We start from the raw sequence: 19,948 nt of genomic DNA on the forward strand, positions 1-19,948 counted from the left end.
TAAACACGAAAGAGGCTCATGAGAATCCATAGCTTGTTACTGTACGTATCTACTCAACAACTACTTTTCATCTATTTTATTTGATACTCGTGTTGATAAGACTTTTGTTTCTAAGATGTTTCGTCATAATATTAGAAACCCGATGTTGAGTCCATTATTGAGATAGCTAATGGTAAATTACTGAAAGCGGATATCGTATACCGTAATTGTATTACAAACCTAGCTGGTCATGACTTTGTTATTGATTTGATACCCATTGAAATGGGAAGTTTAGATGTAGTTGTTGGAATGGATTGGTTATCCAAGAATAAGGCGGAAGTTGTTAGAGCCAAGAAAGTTATCCGTATCCCATTTGAGAATGGCGAACCATTATTGGTGTATGGAGAAAAACGTGACATGAAGTTGAATATAATAGTTATTTAAAAGTTCGGAAATACTTAAGTAAAGGTTGTCATGCAATCTTAGCGCATGTAAATGAACCCGAGTTTGAGAAGAGACGGCCCGATGATGTGCCTACTGTCAGAGATTTTCCCGAGGTTTTTTCGGAAGATTTACCAGAAGTTCTCCCGCACCGAGCGGTAGAATTTCAAATTGATTTAGCACCTGGAGATGGGCCCGTAGCCCGCAGACCCTACAGACTTTCTCCATTCGAACTTCAAGAATTGTCGATCCAACTACAGGAATTGTTGGAGAAAGGATTAATTCGACCTAGTTCGTCCCCGTGGTGAGCACCTGTTCTATTTGTTAAGAAGAAGGACAGATCATTCTGAATGTGTATCGAGTACCACCAATTGAACAAATTAACTATTAAGAACCGATACCTTCTTCAGAGAATTGACGATTAATTTGATCAATTACAAGTATCATCTGTTTATTCCAAAATAGATCTTCTTTCAGTATATCATTAGTTACGTATGAAGGAAGATTACATTCCTAAGACTGCTTTTAGGATCCGTTACGGTCATTATGAATTCTTAGTGATGCCTTTCATTTTAACCAATGCTCCAGACGTGTTCATGGATCTTATGAACCGTGTATATAAACCATATCTAGACAAATTCGTTATTGTATTCCTCGATGATATCCTAATCTATTCGAAAGATAAGAAGGAACACGAGCAACACTTACGAATAGTATTGGACCCGCTGAGAAAGGAACGGCTTTATGCGAAAATTTTGAAATGTGAATTTTGGTTAGAGAAGGTACAATTTCTCGGTTACATTGTTAGTAACAAGGGAATTCAGGTGGACCCTGCAAAAGATCGAAGTTATTTAGAAATGGGAGACACCCAAGACGCTGACCCATATTCGTCAATTTTTAGGCCTTGCATGATATTATAGGGGATTCATTAAGGATTTCTCCAAAGTAGCCCGACCGTTAACCACACTGACTCACAAAAGGAAAAGAATATGGTTGGACTGCTGAGCAAGAATAAGCATTTCAGTTGTTAAAGAAAAGTTTGACTACTGCACCAATTTTGTCACTACCAGGAGGAATCAATGACTTTGTGGTTTATTGTGGCTCCTTGCGTCAAGGATTCGGTTGTGTGTTAATGCAACATACCAAGGTTCTTGCTTATGCTTCGAGATAACTTAAAATTGACGATAAGAATTATACCACTCACGACCTTGAGTTAGGGACCGTGGTTTTCGCTCTTAAGATGTAGAGACACTATCTATATGGAACCAAGAGTACGGTTTATACCGATCACAAGAGTCTCCAACACATATTTAATCAAAATCAATTAAACATGAGGCAACGACGTTGGGTAGAGTTGCTAAATGACTATGACTGTGACATCCATTATCATCCAGGAAAGGAAAATGTGATTGCCAATTTCCTAAGTTGAAAGGGGAGAGTAAAACCCCTGCTAGTTCGAGCATTGAATATAACCGTTCGTTCGAATCTCATGGCACATATTCGAGAGGTTCAATTAGAAGCTCTTAAATAAGAGAACATCATAAATGAAAAGATTAAGAGTTTAGATAACCAGATGGAGGTTAAGGATGATGGAACTCGATATTTTACTGGCCGAATTTGGGATCAAAAGTTGGGTGAGATGAGGAAGTTAGTTTTGGATGAAGCACATAAAATGAGATACACTATTCTCACGGGAACGAGAAATATGAATCGTGATCTTAAGGAACGTTATTGGTGGCCTAATTTGAAGGCTGATATTGCTACCTATGTAGGGAAATTTATGACTTGTGCCAAAGTAAAGGCGGAACACCAGAAACTGTCAGGTCTATTGCAATAGCCCGAGATCCCAAATAGAAATGGGAAAATATAATAATGGATTTTATCACCAAGTTATCAAAAATTGTGAGCGGTTATGATACTATTTGGGTTATAGTTGATCGCCTCACGTAATTTGCACATTTTCTGCTTATTAAGGAAACGGATAAGATGGACAGATTGACAAGGTTATACTTGAAGGAAGTAGTGTCGAGACATGGTGTACCATTATCTATAATATCCGATCGTGATAGTAGATTTACTTCTAGGTTTCGGCAGTCGCTACAAGAAGCGATGGGTACTCGTTTGGATATGAGTACTGTGTATCACCTGCAAACGGATGGTCAAGGACTATTCAGACTTTAGAAGACATGTTACGCGCATGTGTGATTGACTTTGGAAATGGTTGGGATCAATACTGTGACAACCCAGAAATTTCCAACCAAATTTAAACTTTAATCTTTATATGTTTCCGACACGATAAGCAATATTTGTTAAGTTAAATTTCAAGAATTTTAAACTATGTTCATACATTCATTCAACCTCGACCAAGTTCCAACGATTCACGAACCATTAAACGAATATGATTATATATGTATATGTGTATATATATTATAACTAGAAATGTAAACAAAATATTAGATTAAATACTTTATATGATTGTATCTGTTTCAAAATGTTTATCAATGGAATTAGAAGATAAGATCAAATGATTGAATTATCAGATATATTGAATTATGATTACAAGTCTCTGTTGAAAGGCCCACGTTGATTTGAGAAATCTTTCCATTTTAACAATATTCGGAAAATGGTAAAGTGATTTATAAATAAGAACAAATTGTCAATCATTGAGAACTCGACAAAGGATAGTGGAAGATTGAATCTCATAAAGACTCGATTGATCTATTTAGTTTCAAACGTACAAAAACGTTTTCAGTTTAAAAAGAACTTTATTATTAAAATGTATATAACTTTTATAAATATCTAGAACCACTTTTGACAACTCATTAGTTAACTAGTATGATAAAGATAACGATATTTATATTTTATTTTATTACATATATATAACGATTTAAATTAATATTATATATATTTATACGCGTATTATACGTACATAGTTTTATACTTTTACTATACTTAAAGTTTACCTTTACTTTATTTTTACTTTACTTTAACTTTAATAATTCACTTTAATAATTCTCACTTTAATAATTCATACTTTAATAATTCATACTTTAATAATTCACTTTAATAATTCATACTTTAATAATTCACTTTAATAATTCATACTTTAATAATTCACTTTAATAATTCACTTTAATAATTCAAAAATCTATTATAAATAGAATTCAATAGGTTTCATTATTTCATAGAAACTTGAAAATATTTTTCTCTAAACTCTCTCAATCGATTTACATATATATATTTACTCCGTATTATTTCAAGATATTATTAGTATACATAAAATATTACGACAGAGTGCTGTCCGAGTGGTTTCGAAATTGTTTTTCGAGTAGGATAGGATTAAGGAAATTATGGGTTATAGCTATGGAGGTGATTGAGTATGGTTCATGGGTATGCTCGTGAGGTCAATATAGTGTTTATCATTTTCGTTGCGTCTACGTACCTTTCCTGCAATATTGAATCTCAATATTGATACGTGAGTACTCATAATTTAACTTTTACATACTAATAGTGTATCCCTGACTAGTGCTCGAGTATTTAGGATTATGCATGCTTGTACTTTTGATATTGCCCTTAGACAGGTTATGTTGAATCTTGAATTAGTTACACTTGAGGTTGAGATAAGGTATAAGATATGCATGTCCTTGGAAAGCTAGCGAAAAATTAAGAACTTTTCCTTTAGATTTCGAATGGTTTCGATGAACGGATTAGAAGTTATAATCAATTGAATTTTCGATATTTTTATTAAAAATGATTATTATTATCGTCGTTTTTATCGTCTTCTAGTTTTATCTTATTATTATGATTATTATTATCTTTATCAATAAAAGGGATTTATCATTAAAAATTGTTATTTTTTTATTATTACTATCGTTATTATCGTTAAAGTTATAATTAGTATTATTATTATTATCCAATTATTATTATTATTATTATTATTAGTATTATTATTATTATTATCATTATTAATATATATATCATTATTTAAAAATGGTTATTGTTATTGTTATTATTATTATTACTATATTATCATTAAGATAATTATTAGTATTATCGTTAATAATGTTATAGTAACTATCATTATTAATATTAGTGTAATTAAAACAAATATTTGTAACACCTAATTATTTTGATTACTATTATTATCATTATTATGAACACGATATAAAAGACGATTAAAAGCTATTAAACGAAATGATTAGGAAATAATGAGTAAGAGTATCATGATGAAATTAAAATATTATAAGATATTGATTTAGATAAAATTATCGTTCTTATTATTTTTATCATTACTATTATTATTAAAAGTATCGTTAGTATTAAAACTATCATTTTAACAAAAATTATCATTTTAATAGAAATGTCATTGTTACTATAAAATATCATTATTATTATTATTATTTTAAATAGAATTATTATTTTAAAGATAATATTAAAAATTATCGTAAATATTAAAGTTATCATAATTAGAATTATCGTTTTATCATAATGTCATCTTAGTAATTATAAATATTGATATTTTTATAATAATAATTATTATTACAAAATAATATAACTTTTACTTACTATCATTATAGATATTATTTTATCAAATAAATATGTGATACAAACATATTTTACTACGTGTAATAACTTACTTTAATAATACCTATCATATTATCTTTATGATATTAAATGAACCCTATAAATTTTATTACTTAATATATATAAAAGTATATTTTATTATATAAATTTAATATAAAATTTTATTTATTTATTAATAAATAAATTATATTATTTACTCTAATAAATCTTTTAAAAATATTTAAAAATATAAAACGACGATATTTAAACTATATATTAATCATGTATAGATTTTTGGAAATTATTTTGAGTCAAATTTACTTTTGTTGACTTTTGCATATTAGTCTCGAGCATTAGGATTGTGGTACACTATGACTTGACCTAATTTGTTAGACAAATATTGACCAACACATAAATATATATATAATTAATTTAGGTTCGTGAATCCGAGGCCAACCTTGCACTTGTTCAATGACGTTATATGTATTTTTACTACGAAATACAGTATGGTGAGTTTCATTTGCCTTTTTACCCTTTATATGTTTGGGACTGAGAATACATGCGCTTTTATAAATGTTTGACAAAATAGACACAAGTAATTGAAACTACATTCTATGGTTGAATTATCAAAATCGAATATGCCCCTTTTTATTAAAGTCTGGTAATCTAAGAATTAGGGAACAGACACCCTAATTGACGCGAATCCTAAAGATAGATCTATTGGGCCTAACAAACCTCATCCAAAGTACCGGATGCTTTAGTACTTCGAAATTTATATCATGTCCGAAGGAGGATCCCGGAATGATAGGGGATATTCTTATATGTATCTAGTTAATGTCGGTTACCAGGTGTTCACCATATGAATGATTATTTTTGTCTCTATGCATGGGACGTATATTTATGAGAACTGGAAATGAAATTCTTGTGGTCTATTAAAATGATGGAAATAAATGATTATGATAAACTAATGAACTCACCAACCTTTTGGTTGACACTTTAAAGCATGTTTATTCTCAGGTGTTAAAGAAATCTTCCCCTGTGCATTTGCTCATTTTAAAGATATTACTTGGAGTTTTTCATAGCATATTTCGAAGAACGTTGCATTCGAGTCATTGAGTTCATCAGAGATTATTATTAAATCAATTTATAGTTGGATAGTGGATATTATGAAATGGTATGCATGCCTGTCAATTTTTGATGTAAAGAAAGTTTGTCTTTTAAAAACGAATGCAATGTTTGTAAAATGTATCATATAGAGGTCAAATACCTCGCAATGTAATCAACTATTGTGAATCGTTTATAATGTATATGAACGGGTCCTTTCAAATACCTGCCGTTAGCAGATTTTTCGTACAATAATAGTTATCACGGGAGTATTAATGCAACACCTTTTGAAGCAATGTATAGGAGAAAGTGTAGATCATCTATTTGTTGGAACGAGTTAGGAGATCGACAACTTACTGGTCCAAAAATCTTTCATGAAACAACAGAGAAGATTGTTCAAATCAAAGAAAGACTGAAAACGTAAAGAAGTCGCCAAAAGAGCTATGCGGACAATAGAAGGAAACATTTGGAATTTCAGGTTGGCGATAAGGTTATGTTAAAGGTAGCACCTTGGAAGGGTGTTATACGTTTTGGAAATAGGGGAAAGTTGAGCCCTAGATTCGTTGGACCTTTTGAGGTAACAGAAAGAATTGGACATGTGGCTTATCGATTGAAATTGCCACAAAAATTGAGCGGAATTCATGATACTTTTCATGTATCAAATTTAAAGAAATGTTTGACAGAAGAAGACATCACCATCTCTCTTGATGAAATTCGGATAGATAACAAACTCCACTTTATTGAAGAACCAGTCGAGGTTATGGACTGTACGGTCAAAGGTTAAAGCAAAGTAACATTTCGTTTGTTGGGATTCGTTGGAATGCCCGACGAGGTCCCAAAGTCACTTGGGAACAGGAATATCAGATGATGAAGAAGTACCCGCATTTTTTTTGAGGCAATTCCGGTGGAAGGCACCAGCTAAAAATATCGGGACGAGATTTTCTTTAAGGGGTAAGTAATGTAACAACCATCCTTTTTCCGTTGATTATTTAACGTTAATTTTTGACGTCGTTAACTGGTAGTTGTGTATTCATACGTTATTATTATATTTAATATATGGTTCCGACATGATTATAATATTTTAATACTAATTAAAAAATCACAATTTTAACATCCGTGTTATATTATGTGGTTACGTGATACAATGTAGTTTATTTTGAAAACTGTTTCGGTTTTCAAACCAGTTGTGTGTTTTGAGACTTTTTAAGAATTCGGTTTATCCAAAGGCATTTCTATCTCGCATTATATTAAATAGATATTTTTGTAATATTTATTGTGGATTATTAATATCTATTTATTATAGTTATCGCTTACTATTTTTGCGTTCAATTTGCATTTCGAAGACTCCTAACCGACGAGCATTTACATGTTAATGACCAAAATAAGAAAAGTAAAAGTTTTGGATTCCTTTTCCTCCCCAAAAACCGATCGGTCACTACTACAAAAAAGGGGGAATAGAAACCGGTTTTAAGGAATATAGGAGCCGATTTTAAAACTGGTTCCGAAACTTGACTTTAGAAAGTGGTTTTTATAAAAAAAAACAGGCTCTTATTCTGGAAAATAGAAACCTGTTTTTTAATAAAAACCGGTTTCTATTCTCATTTCTTTTTTTAAAAAAATTGTAATCTTCATCTTCATACTTCGCTAATCTTTATCTTCATCTTTCGCCAATCTTCATCTTTCGAAGATGCAGTTGGCTTTGGTTGGTTGGCGAAAATATGAAGCTCTACATTTCAAAGGAAACCAGGCCTAAAGTAACTTAGTTAAAAAAAATGTCTCCCGAATCTGAAACGGGCCGTAAACCACTATCACTTCTTACCAGCTGTAACAACCCAACCCAATATCCAAACGAAATACGCGAATTTTTTTATATATATATAGAACAGTGCGCGGCGCGCAGCACCCTAGGGTGCGCGGCGCGCACAGGCCATTCTAGCTTCTGTCCGGTTTGGTCATTTTTCAAATAAAGATCTCCCACTTCCCGACGTATTTAGACGAAACGCTTTTCACAACATGTTTAAATATGTAAAACTAACACATTTCAATGATAAAACAAGTTTTACGAACCCGGGCCCACATATAGCCGAAATACGAGTTTCGTACAAAATATATAAGTTTCAACCGAATTAGTTTAAATTCCAAACGACACTAGAGCATGATGTTTGGGGGTTAAACTACCCAAATCTCGATCAACTCCAAAAGCTATCACATCAAAAGCGTCCCCTACAAACAAAGCGGGATCTCTAATCCATACGAATGCCCTTACCCTTGTCTCCGCCGGAGCCTATAAAAAGATAAACAACAAGAGGGTAAGCAAAGCTTAGTGAATGCAGCAATTATACATACACATATATAACCCATCTATTTGCGTTCGCACCCACCAAATACCTCATACGAAAATACAACTCAAATAGCATGCCGTCATACTCATAATGCTAACAACTCGTACACTATCACAACACCACATTAGCATATACTCAACACAATATATATATATATATATATATATATATATATATATATATATATATATATATATATATATATATATATATATATATATATATATATATATATATATATATATATAGCATGCTAAACAATATCCAACAACATAATATGGTTAACCATAACGTTATGGTGCTATCGACTCGTGGTTCACACCATACGCATTTGAGTCTCACTCTTTTATAGTGCTACCGGCTCGTGGTTCACACTTTGGCGCTACCGGCTCGTGGTTCACGCCTCATTTTATAATGCTACCGGCTCGTGGTTCACACTTTGTTTTATAGTGCTACCGGCTCGTGGTTCACACTTATTTCATAGTGCTACCGGCTCGTGGTTCACACTTTGTTTTATAGTGCTACCGGCTCGTGGTTCACACTTTATTTTATAGTGCTACCGGCTCGTAGTTCACACTTGATGCTACCGGCTCGTGGTTCCCATCATGATACTTGTCACATACATGCTATGGTACTACCGGCTTGTGGTTCATACCATAACATTCACAAATAAATACGCCATATACACATACGCATAATTATTTCACTCACCTTAAGGATTCGGTGACGGTTTTATCCTTCCGCAAGCTTCAAAGCCAAGTACCTAATACAATAAGTACTCGATCAACACCCAAACTAGTTGGACTAACACCAACACCCTACTCAAGTGCATTTAATGACTTAATGCATTAAATCACCCATTTACACCAAAACCGTCCAATTAAGGTCAAGACCATCATTAATCACTAAAAGCTAGCGATTAAGGTCCAACGACACTAACTACCACGAAATCGGGGTATTTCACACCCATCCTTCCCAAATTAGGTCAATCATTACCCATTCGACCATTTTAAGTCAACACACCCATTCCGGGTCATTCACTACCCCAAGTAACACCCATTTACCAATTAACTAGGTGTGCTAGTAATTAACTAACCAATTAAGACTCATAAATACCAATTATCACTTTGAAACTCTCAGTTAGTTACTATTGATTCTTCATGACTCAATCTTTCCCAAGAACACCCAAAATCACCACAAATGGGTTTTTATGTTCATCACTAACCCAAACCCTAACCCTTAAACAAATTAAAATAGGAAAATTAAAGTTAGAACATACCACTACAACCAAAACGTAGCTAACGGCTAGATGAACAACTTTAATGCTTGAGCTTTAACCCGGATCAAGCTTCTTCCTCCTTGATTCAAGCTTTCTCTCACTTAAAGTGTTTTCTCACTCTAGAACTTGATTTGGGGTTGAAGATAAGGTTGGTGATAAATTTAAGTGTGTTTCAACCACCACCCAATTGGCCATCTAATGCCCTAACTCGTTCTCATGTGAAAAGACCACAATGCCCTTCATTTAACCTTGAAATAAAAGCTAGAAACCGTCAACAATAATAGTGCGCTGCGCGCGCATATATATATATATATATATATATATATATATATATATATATATATATATATATATATATATATATATATATATATATATATATGCGCGCACAAGGGCCTGGGCAGCCTCTGACCTCAGTTTAATTATATACAGCCCCCCACACTATATGCACCCTATTTACACTTCTGTACAGTGATTATTCGGGTCTTACACCAGCGGCGACTCTATGTGTATATCCGTGGGGTCATGGGACACCGCTAGTTTGAAATTTTTTAGTAGAAAGTACTCTTTAAATTGTATAGGACACCACTAAATTTAACCGCAGGACCCCATATATTTTTCAAATTTATAGTTTTTTCTTTTAAATTGTTTAGGACACCACTAAATTTAACTACTCGGACACCATATATTTTCGAGTTTGTAGTTTTTTTTTTAAATTAAACTACCACTAAAATATTACTCAAATATAATTAGTAGTGAAAAAAAAATTCGGGACCCCATTGCATTTTAATCCTGAAATCGCCACTGCTTCTTACATAATCCTCCACTAATTCATTGTGTTTACTTAAACATATATAATATCTATTAATTGTTAAATGACTACTGTACAAATATCCAATGAGTCAACAAATTTCATATTCAAGTTTTCTGTTTTTTGGCTAACGTGAACAGGCAAAAATATCTCTACAATTTACAAAGCGTAAAACTTAAATCCTACTTGTCAACCTGACACACACTCCATAAATTATTGTCCACGTGTAGCTTTTTCCATCACCATATTCCATGTTACATTCACATAAACAGTGACACCTGGACAAATTAAAAGTAATTTCCCATAAGCAATTGTTGAAAAGTTAATTCACGCCTATTTACTGTTCTACTTCTTTCTCTCTCATTCTCTCTTCAAAAAAAAAAAAGCAACCAGGCAGTTCAAGATCGCCATTTTTTCAATTGAAAATCGAATCAATAAATCTTCACCATCATTAGATTAATTTATAATTTTTTACAAACTGAACGATATGTCTTTTGTATAAACCTGTTAGTTTCGATTTCACTCAATTAAATTGGATTACCGATCTTCCGAAGCTATACGCATAGGCGATCTTTGATATGGAGTTCAAGAACACCGTAGATTTCATCTATTTGATTCAATTAATTAAGGGTTTCATTCCTGAATCCTTAATTTGGGTTCTAACAATCGATGCAGGTTCAAAGCATAACCTGTTCTAACAATCCTCAATTAGGGTTTCATTCCTGAATCCTTAATTATGTGAATCTTGAATAAACTTATTGAAGCAGCGGCCGATTGAAAGATTCATCGAAGGCGATTAAAATACAGGTTTGTTAATATTTATCAAATGAAGGATAACCGATTGGTGATCTTTGTAGTTCTATTCATCAAATGAAGTCCAACAGATTGGTGATCTTACATAATCAAGGTATTGTGGTTATATTAATCTCCAATTTTGGTTATCAATAGAGAGACATTAGTAACTTTTATTATTATGTTTCACAACTTCTTGATGATAAATAAGTAAATTAGTTTGAGATAAATTATTATTATCTGTTTGTTAAATAGGTGTGATCAAGAGAACTTTTTACTCATTGTTTCAGAGCTTAGTAGTTTGTTTGATGAATGATAAACTTTGATTGCACAACAAGTGTTTATTTATTTGCTTGAATGAATAAAGAAAACAAGTTCCTGTCTGATGGCCTTATCTTGTCTCAGGTACCGAATAGGTTCTTTTAATTTAAACACGCTCGAACTTTTTTTTCGTTTCAGAGTTTATTCATGTTTGGCGGAGTTCATTCATGTTCGGCCCCATTTGATGAATAAGTTGCCCGTAAAAGTGAGTGTATACTTTGTCTTTTATTTGGTGAACTCATTAATATGAATCGCCTTTCTTACCTATTCTCACTTGTCATATGTCGTTATTACTTCATTTAGCTCTTAACCTATAAATTAAATCCACTCTTTTTTTAATCAAGTATAGATGTTCCAGTAATGGATGAAAGTTTTATTACTTTAAGTGAATAAATTTCTACTCAAGTTGTTGTCAGTTGATTTACAATCGATTTAAAAGTTAGGGCCTCTATGCTAATTATAGATGTGGTTGTAGATGGTGGCCACCAGTCAACTTGCTGATGGCTTTCAACACCAACTATGAGGACGCAGGAGTACATAGCTGTTTTGCGTATATGTTGTTGCAAAAGTACGTTATTTAAGTTTTCAAGTTGGACATTTTACAAAACTTTTCATAATTAAGAAAGCGATGGAGATCTTACGAATAATTTATGTTTTGCATATCTTGGTTTTATTTAGGGTGTGGTTTTAGGTTATACAAAAAATGGAATTTTCATGGAAGATCTATTTTTGAATAACTTAACAGGTACCAGTGTATGTGACTTGCATATGAAGGTCATATAGCTTGCTCATTTTCTAAATTCTTTCATTTTACTTTTTAAATATAAATGTAATGTAATATGAGCTTCTGCATATCTGTGAATCGTCATTAAAAGCTTCTCCAGATAATATGATTACTCCTCCTTGATACTTTTTTCTTACTGCAAGATTTTTTTTTCTTTTTTGGCTTGATTTACATCTACTTCGTTCATTTTGTGTTATATATTTATAGATTTCTTACCTCTCACTAATTTAATCTTAAATATGTTTCTTTCTTTATTTCTAACTTTATAAGTATAATAACCTTTGTGTGTGATTGTTTTGAATAGATGAAACAATATGATTACTAAGACTAATAAATGTTTATATTCGTGAAGCTACCAAAGGTATTTCTATTTAGTGTTTCATTTAGCTAGGTTTCTATGGCTTTTTGTGTTAAATTCTAATTTGGAGATAATGTTTGATTGTGTTTAATGCACGTGGGTAGGTTTGGTTCATTACTCAAGTTATAACAAATCAATATTTTTGTTTCTATGCTTACTAACGATATTTGTGAGATTTTTCAAAGTCGGTCAGGGGTTCAAGGTTTTTTAAACTATTTATGTTTATAGGTGTATTCATTTTGAGTTGTTTCTGATCACTCGAATCAAAGGTGACCACTTGAATCTCTGTTCATGTAAATAAGTATATAGTTATATTGGCATATCAAATGTTTGAAGAAATGATTGAATGAACATTTGATTTTTGTATTAGTATCAAAATTTGTTATTAAGTTGATCTCAGGACCTCGAGTTTAGCTAATGTTTTATTCTGTATATTGCAGATTGATGTTATGCGAGGTGTACATGAAATAGTTATATTTTTACTACAAAATACTATTAAATATGATACAATTTTACACAAGTTATTTATTTATTTATAGAGTGGATATACCTAAACCTTGCTACAACACTTATAGGCAGTGTACCTAATCGTACAGTAGTGTAGTTTTTAGTAAGTCCGGTTCGTTCCACAGGGATCTTAGCCAAGTTTAAGGCTATATTTTTAAAAACTATATTTGTAAAAATATAAATATTTATATAAGTAATATTATTATTATAAAAAGGGGGTTTTTACCGTTTAATGACCGGTTTGTCGATATTAAAACTTAAGTCGCAGTTAAAACCTAATGTAAAGTATTAAAATAAATATAACTTAATTTTAAGCGTAAAGTAAATAACGATAATGAAATTGCGATAAATAAAAATGCGATAAATAAAATGACGATAAATAAAATTGCGATAATTAAAAAGTACGATAATTAAAAGTGCATTTAAATAAAATGACAGTAAATAAAAGTGCGATAATTAAAAGTGCAATTAAATATGAAATAAAGGAATTATGCTTATTTAAACTTTCGTAATCATGATGTTTGACGTGTTGATTTTAGTTTATTACCATGGGTTAATTGTCCTTTGTCCTGGATTATTCAATATGTCCATCTAGTTTTTGTCCATAACAGTCCATCAGTCATAAATATAAAGTGCGAGTGTCCTCGTCAAATTATCCTTATATCCGAAGTTAAATATTCCAACTAATTGGGGACTTAAACTATAATTACGCCAAGTGTCCTTGTACATAATTCACCCCTGTTTTAATAAGTCCATTAACTATTAATCCATTCCCGTGTCCGGTTAAATGAACGATTATTAGTACTTATAAATATCCCGCCCATCGTGTCCGATCGAGTGTATATGGTTATTTATAGGTACGTCCAATTGTAAATCTTTATATTAAATTAACAAACTATCATTTAATTAAACAAATATAAAGCCCATTAATAGCCCATAGTCTAATTTCCACAAGTGTCATTCTTTTGTCCAAACCCCAATTATGGTACAAAGCCCAATTACCCAATTTTAATATTTAGCCCAACATCACGATTACTTCGGCTTAAATAAGCATAATAATAACTTAGCTACGAGACATTAATTTAAAAAGGTTGAACATAACTTACAATGATTAAAAATAGCGTAGCGTTACACGGACAGAATTTTGACTTACACCCTTACAACATTCGCTAACATACCCTTCTTATTAAAATTAAAATTAAAATTATAATATATATATATATATATATATATATATATATATATATATATATATATATATATATACGTTTGAGAGATGGAGAAAGAAAAAGATGTGTTTACATTCGACTGAAACTGCGAAATTTATAGCAATGTGGCCTCACTTTTTGGGTCATGTAACCTCATGAAATTCCTTCTTCCTGGCCATGCGACAGCTCACATTTGGTTGTTTTCTTCTTGCCGACGGTTTAATTAAATATATATATTATATAAATAATTTTAAGAATTATTTATATATTATATTATATTTATATGCATAGTTGACTTGTAATTTTTAGTCCGTTGCGTCGAGTGTTGAGAGTTGACTCTGGTCCCGGTTCCGAATTTTCGAACGTCCTTGCTGTGATGACCCGGGAATTTCCGACCAAATTTAAACATAATCTTATATGATTCGACTCGATAAGCAAAGTCTATTAAACCGAGTCTCATTATGTTTGAACTATTTCATGATAACATTTGACCTTTAACTATTTTCGACGATTCACGAACCTTTAATTGTAACTAAGAATGTAAATATAAATAATTATATATAAAACTAATTATATTAGTATTAATGAACTATTAAGTAATTTTGTTATTATAAAAGATAACATTTAATAACTAAAGATTTTCATTTTGAATATATATAGTATATTGTATATAAATGATTCAAACATATTTTACCAACGTTATCAAAATATTAAATGTACAATGTTATACTTTGTAGTTAATTGTTTAATATACATAATTAATCATCTACTCAACATTTAAAACATGATTTTATATATATGGTAGTATACATATATACATAAATATAACTATATATATATATATATATATATATATATATATATATATATATATATATATATATATATATATATGATTTTATACATAATTATTATATTATGTATATGTAGAAATTTATAATATATCTATGATGAAATAATGTACTATTTTAATAAATATATATAATACTTACATATATAAAACATTTATATTTTTCATAATTACATACATAAGTATAATATAATTAGTATGTAAATAAATATTATAATATATTTATATTAAAATGCATAAATATATAATATTCAGTATATGTTACAATACATATTACATAATTATTAAATATTATATAATAATAGATGATATTAATAAATTAAATTTAAATACAAATATAGTTGTTGTAGTAATGTTATTTGTATCGTCAAATATCAATATTTGTATTCATAATATCACTTTATATCATATAAAGATGAAATTGGATGTATAAATTAGATTATTATTACTAATATTATTATTATCGATAAAATATTAATATTATCATAATTAGTATGGTATTATTATTATTATTATTATTATCATTTTTACAATTATTATTATCATTAATATTATATTTATCATTATTATTAATTTTATAAATATTATTAGATATTAATAGTATTGTTATTATATATTATTATTATTAATTAAAAAAAAGCAGTAGGGATCTATATTATACGCTTGACCTCTGTATCCTTTATCTCTATTATTATTATTTTTTTTGTTTCTTTCCTGCTCCCAACTCGTGAACCTGTGTTGACATTTTCTCCATTTTTTATCAACCGATCTCTATTATTACAACATGATTATGTATAATTGCAAATCAAATAAAAAGGAAATCCAATGGGATTAAAGAGCACAGCGATATTTTTGTTTTCTTCTTCTCTGCACGCTCCAATTTTTTTTTCTCTTAATTCAATTTCGAATAAAGTTTCAAAATCTAAAAATGCAGAAAGGTTAGAAATCTTTCTTTGAATCTATCTGCAAAATCTCAACTCTCAAATCTTTATATCGATCTTGAATTTTGAAGTCAAAGTTTAGTTTAAAAAAAGTCAACAATTGTTCTTGAGACAAATTCGCGTTCGTGTATATGTTTCTGATCAAATTGACGATTCCAGTAGTTTTTATACATGTTTAGAAAACTATTTCGTGTTATAAACATTATCTATAATGTTATCTATTACGAAATCAATTTTTTTTGTTTTGTTCCAAGAACCGACGCTGCAGTAGGCCTTAGTGTTTTTTTTTTTTTATTTTAGAACCCAAATTATTTTTTTTTCTGTAATGTTTTGAAGCTTTAAAGGGAACCCCGATTTTTTATTTTTTTTTGGTTATTGATGTTTTGTTGAATCCATGAGACTTGTGGAGAAGAAGAGGAATAGAAGAAAAACAGTTTATATATAAAATTTAAATTCGATATTAGTACAGAGAATCAGAATTGGTGGGATGGTCGAGAGTGTTTGCGTGTGAGCATGTGGTCACGAGATCGAGTCCAGAGGACGGTAGTTTCTTTTTTTTTTTGAAACTCTTTTCATGTGAGGTAGTTTTCTTTTCTAATTTTTTTATTGTTATTATATATTAATTATTATTAGTATTATTATTATTATTGTGATTGTTTTGATTGTTATTGTTATTGTTATTATTAGTATCATACTTGTTATCATATTTGAAAGTATTATAGACATTACTATTATTATTATGATAGGTATTAATAATATTATTATTAGTAATAAACTTATCATTTTAGTATTTTATCATCATTAGGATTATGATTATGATTATCATTATTATTATTATGAAGGAAATAAAAATATATTATTATCATCAATATTAGAATTTGTACCGGTTTATAAATAATAGTATCATCAGTACATTTACAATTAATAATATCATATTTATCAGTATCATCATTAATATTTACTAGTATTATTATGATTATCATTTATCATTTTATAAATATTAGAACCCTTATTATTAACATAAGTATGGTATTAGTATTAATATTATTTTAGAGTTATTATTATTAGTATCATTAACAGTTATCATTTTCATTTTTTTTGCTATTAGTATTATCATTATTAATAAAATTATTATTATTATTAGTAAATCATTATTATCTAAATTATTATTTTAACAAATAAATCTTTTGTACACTATATATATACTTATGGTATATACTAGGATTGTATTAATAATTCACATAACAAACTAATAAAATTTCATAAATACAATACTAACCACAAATATATGTATATAAATATATTAATGTCACTATTTATATAAACGTAAATCATTATAGATATATACATAAAATCGATATATATATATAAAATATAACTTAAAATATAATATAAGTATACGTTTCAAAATAAAGGTTAGAATAAATTCTATAAAACTATAATATATAAATAATACATATTAATAAATGAAATTTTGTAACTTACATTATACGTATTAATATATACACAATTGATATAGGTTCGTGAATCCGAGGCCAACCCTGCATTGTTCAATGACGTCATATGTATTTTTACTACAAAATACAGTATCGTGAGTTCATTTGCTCCCTTTTACTCTTTAAGTTTTTGAGCTGAGAATACATGCAAATGCTTTATTAACTGTTTTACAATATTTATATGCGTGAGTTCATTTGCTCCCTTTTACTCTTTAAGTTTTTGAGCTGAGAATACATGCAAATGCTTTATTAACTGTTTTACAATATTTATATGCGTGAGTTTCATTTGCCTTTTTACCCTTTATATTTTTGGGCTGAGAATACATGCGCAACTTTTATAACTGTTTTACGAAATTGACACAAGTACGTGAAACTACATTCTATGGTTGGATTATCGAAGTCGAATATGCCCCTTTTTATTAAGTCTGGTAATCTAAGAATTAGGGAACAGACACCCTAATTGACGCGAATCCTAAAGATAGATCTATCGGGCCCAACAAGCCCCATCCAAAGTACCGGATGTTTTAGTACTTCGAAATTTATATCATGTCCGAAGGAGGATCCCGGAATGATGGGGATATTCTTATATATGCATATTGTTAATGTCGGTTACCAGGTGTTCAATCCATATGAATGATATTTTTGTCTCTATGCATGGGACGTATGTTTATGAGAAATGGAAATCTGAAATCTTGTGGTCTATTAAAATGATGGAAACGATTGTTTAAGTTAAACTAATGAACTCACCAACCTTTTGGTTGACACTTTAAAGCATGTTTATTCTCAGGTACGAAAGAAATCTTCCGCTGTGTATTTGCTCATTTTATAGATATTACTTGGAGTCATTCATGGCATATTTCAAAAGACGTTGCATTCGAGTCGTCGAGTTCATCAAGATTATTATCAAGTCAATTATAGTTGGATATATTATGAAATGGTATGCATGCCTGTCAACTTTCGATGTAATGAAAGTTTGTCTTTTCAAAAACGAATGCAATGTTTGTAAAATGTATCATATAGAGGTCAAGTACCTCGCGATGTAATCAACTGTTGTGAATCGTTTATAATCGATATGGACTTCGTCCGGATGGATTAGGACGGGTCTTCACAGTTGGTATCAGAGTGGTGGTCTTAGCGAACCAGGTCTTGCATTAGTGAGTCTAACTGATAGTCGTTAGAATGCATTAATGAGTCTGCACTTCGACCGTGTTTGCATGTCAAAAGTTTTGCTTATCATTTAGTGTCAAAAAATTATTTGCTTATCATCCTTAAAGTCTAAGACACGTCTTACTGCCTTTATTGCATAGACAGTGTATAGTTAAATTCATATCTTAGCGTATCTGTTATTGTTACCTTTGCCTGACAGCTTCCGTAGATTCCTCCATAGCTTATGGGATTTTAGTATTATATATGCTTATGTAAATTATGTATTGCAGGGTACTAATCTACATCCTATAATCTATTTCTTATCGAAAATCCTTCATCTGATCGTACGAGATGAATCCCTCAACCAGTTCGAGTCCATCAGATTTCGATAGCTATTTCAATAGTTATTCCGACAGCTATTTCGATATGGATTTCCACTCGAGCTCCGAAAGCAGAGTAACCGGAATGAATCGATCAATTAGCCATCATCTATTCTGAATGAATTGGAGATGGGTTCGTAGTCGACTTAATCAATGGAAACGCGAAGAAGGCGATCATTTCCACTAACCAAATTCACCTCTTGACAATGAACCTAAAACGTTTACCGGCGAACCTGTTCGAGACACCATTTTCTCTCTCATTTCCAAAGTATCTCATCACGATCATATACTATCTCAGATTCTAAACCTCATTCATCCGCTCGTCCGAACCGACAATCATCCCGGTGTAATAGAAGAAGTTAACGAACTTCGCGCATAAGTTGTAGTCTTGGAAAATATGGTGCAAAACGTACCAGCTTCATCCAAATCACCGGCACCAACAGTACCACCAACAACCCAAATTTCAATATCACATGCCTCAACATCTCAATCTATACCTCGAGTATAATCATCATTCTACATGACATTCTACATCAGTTATCTTCGTTCGACATGGTGATTATGTAATCTCTAATGTTTTAGAGATTATTTATTCTAGTTCCAACTGAAAACTAAATGAGTTTAATATCATGTTAACTCATTAAAT

The sequence above is a fragment of the Rutidosis leptorrhynchoides genome, chromosome 10 (assembly GCF_046630445.1).
Source record: "Rutidosis leptorrhynchoides isolate AG116_Rl617_1_P2 chromosome 10, CSIRO_AGI_Rlap_v1, whole genome shotgun sequence".
NCBI lineage: Eukaryota > Viridiplantae > Streptophyta > Magnoliopsida > Asterales > Asteraceae > Rutidosis > Rutidosis leptorrhynchoides.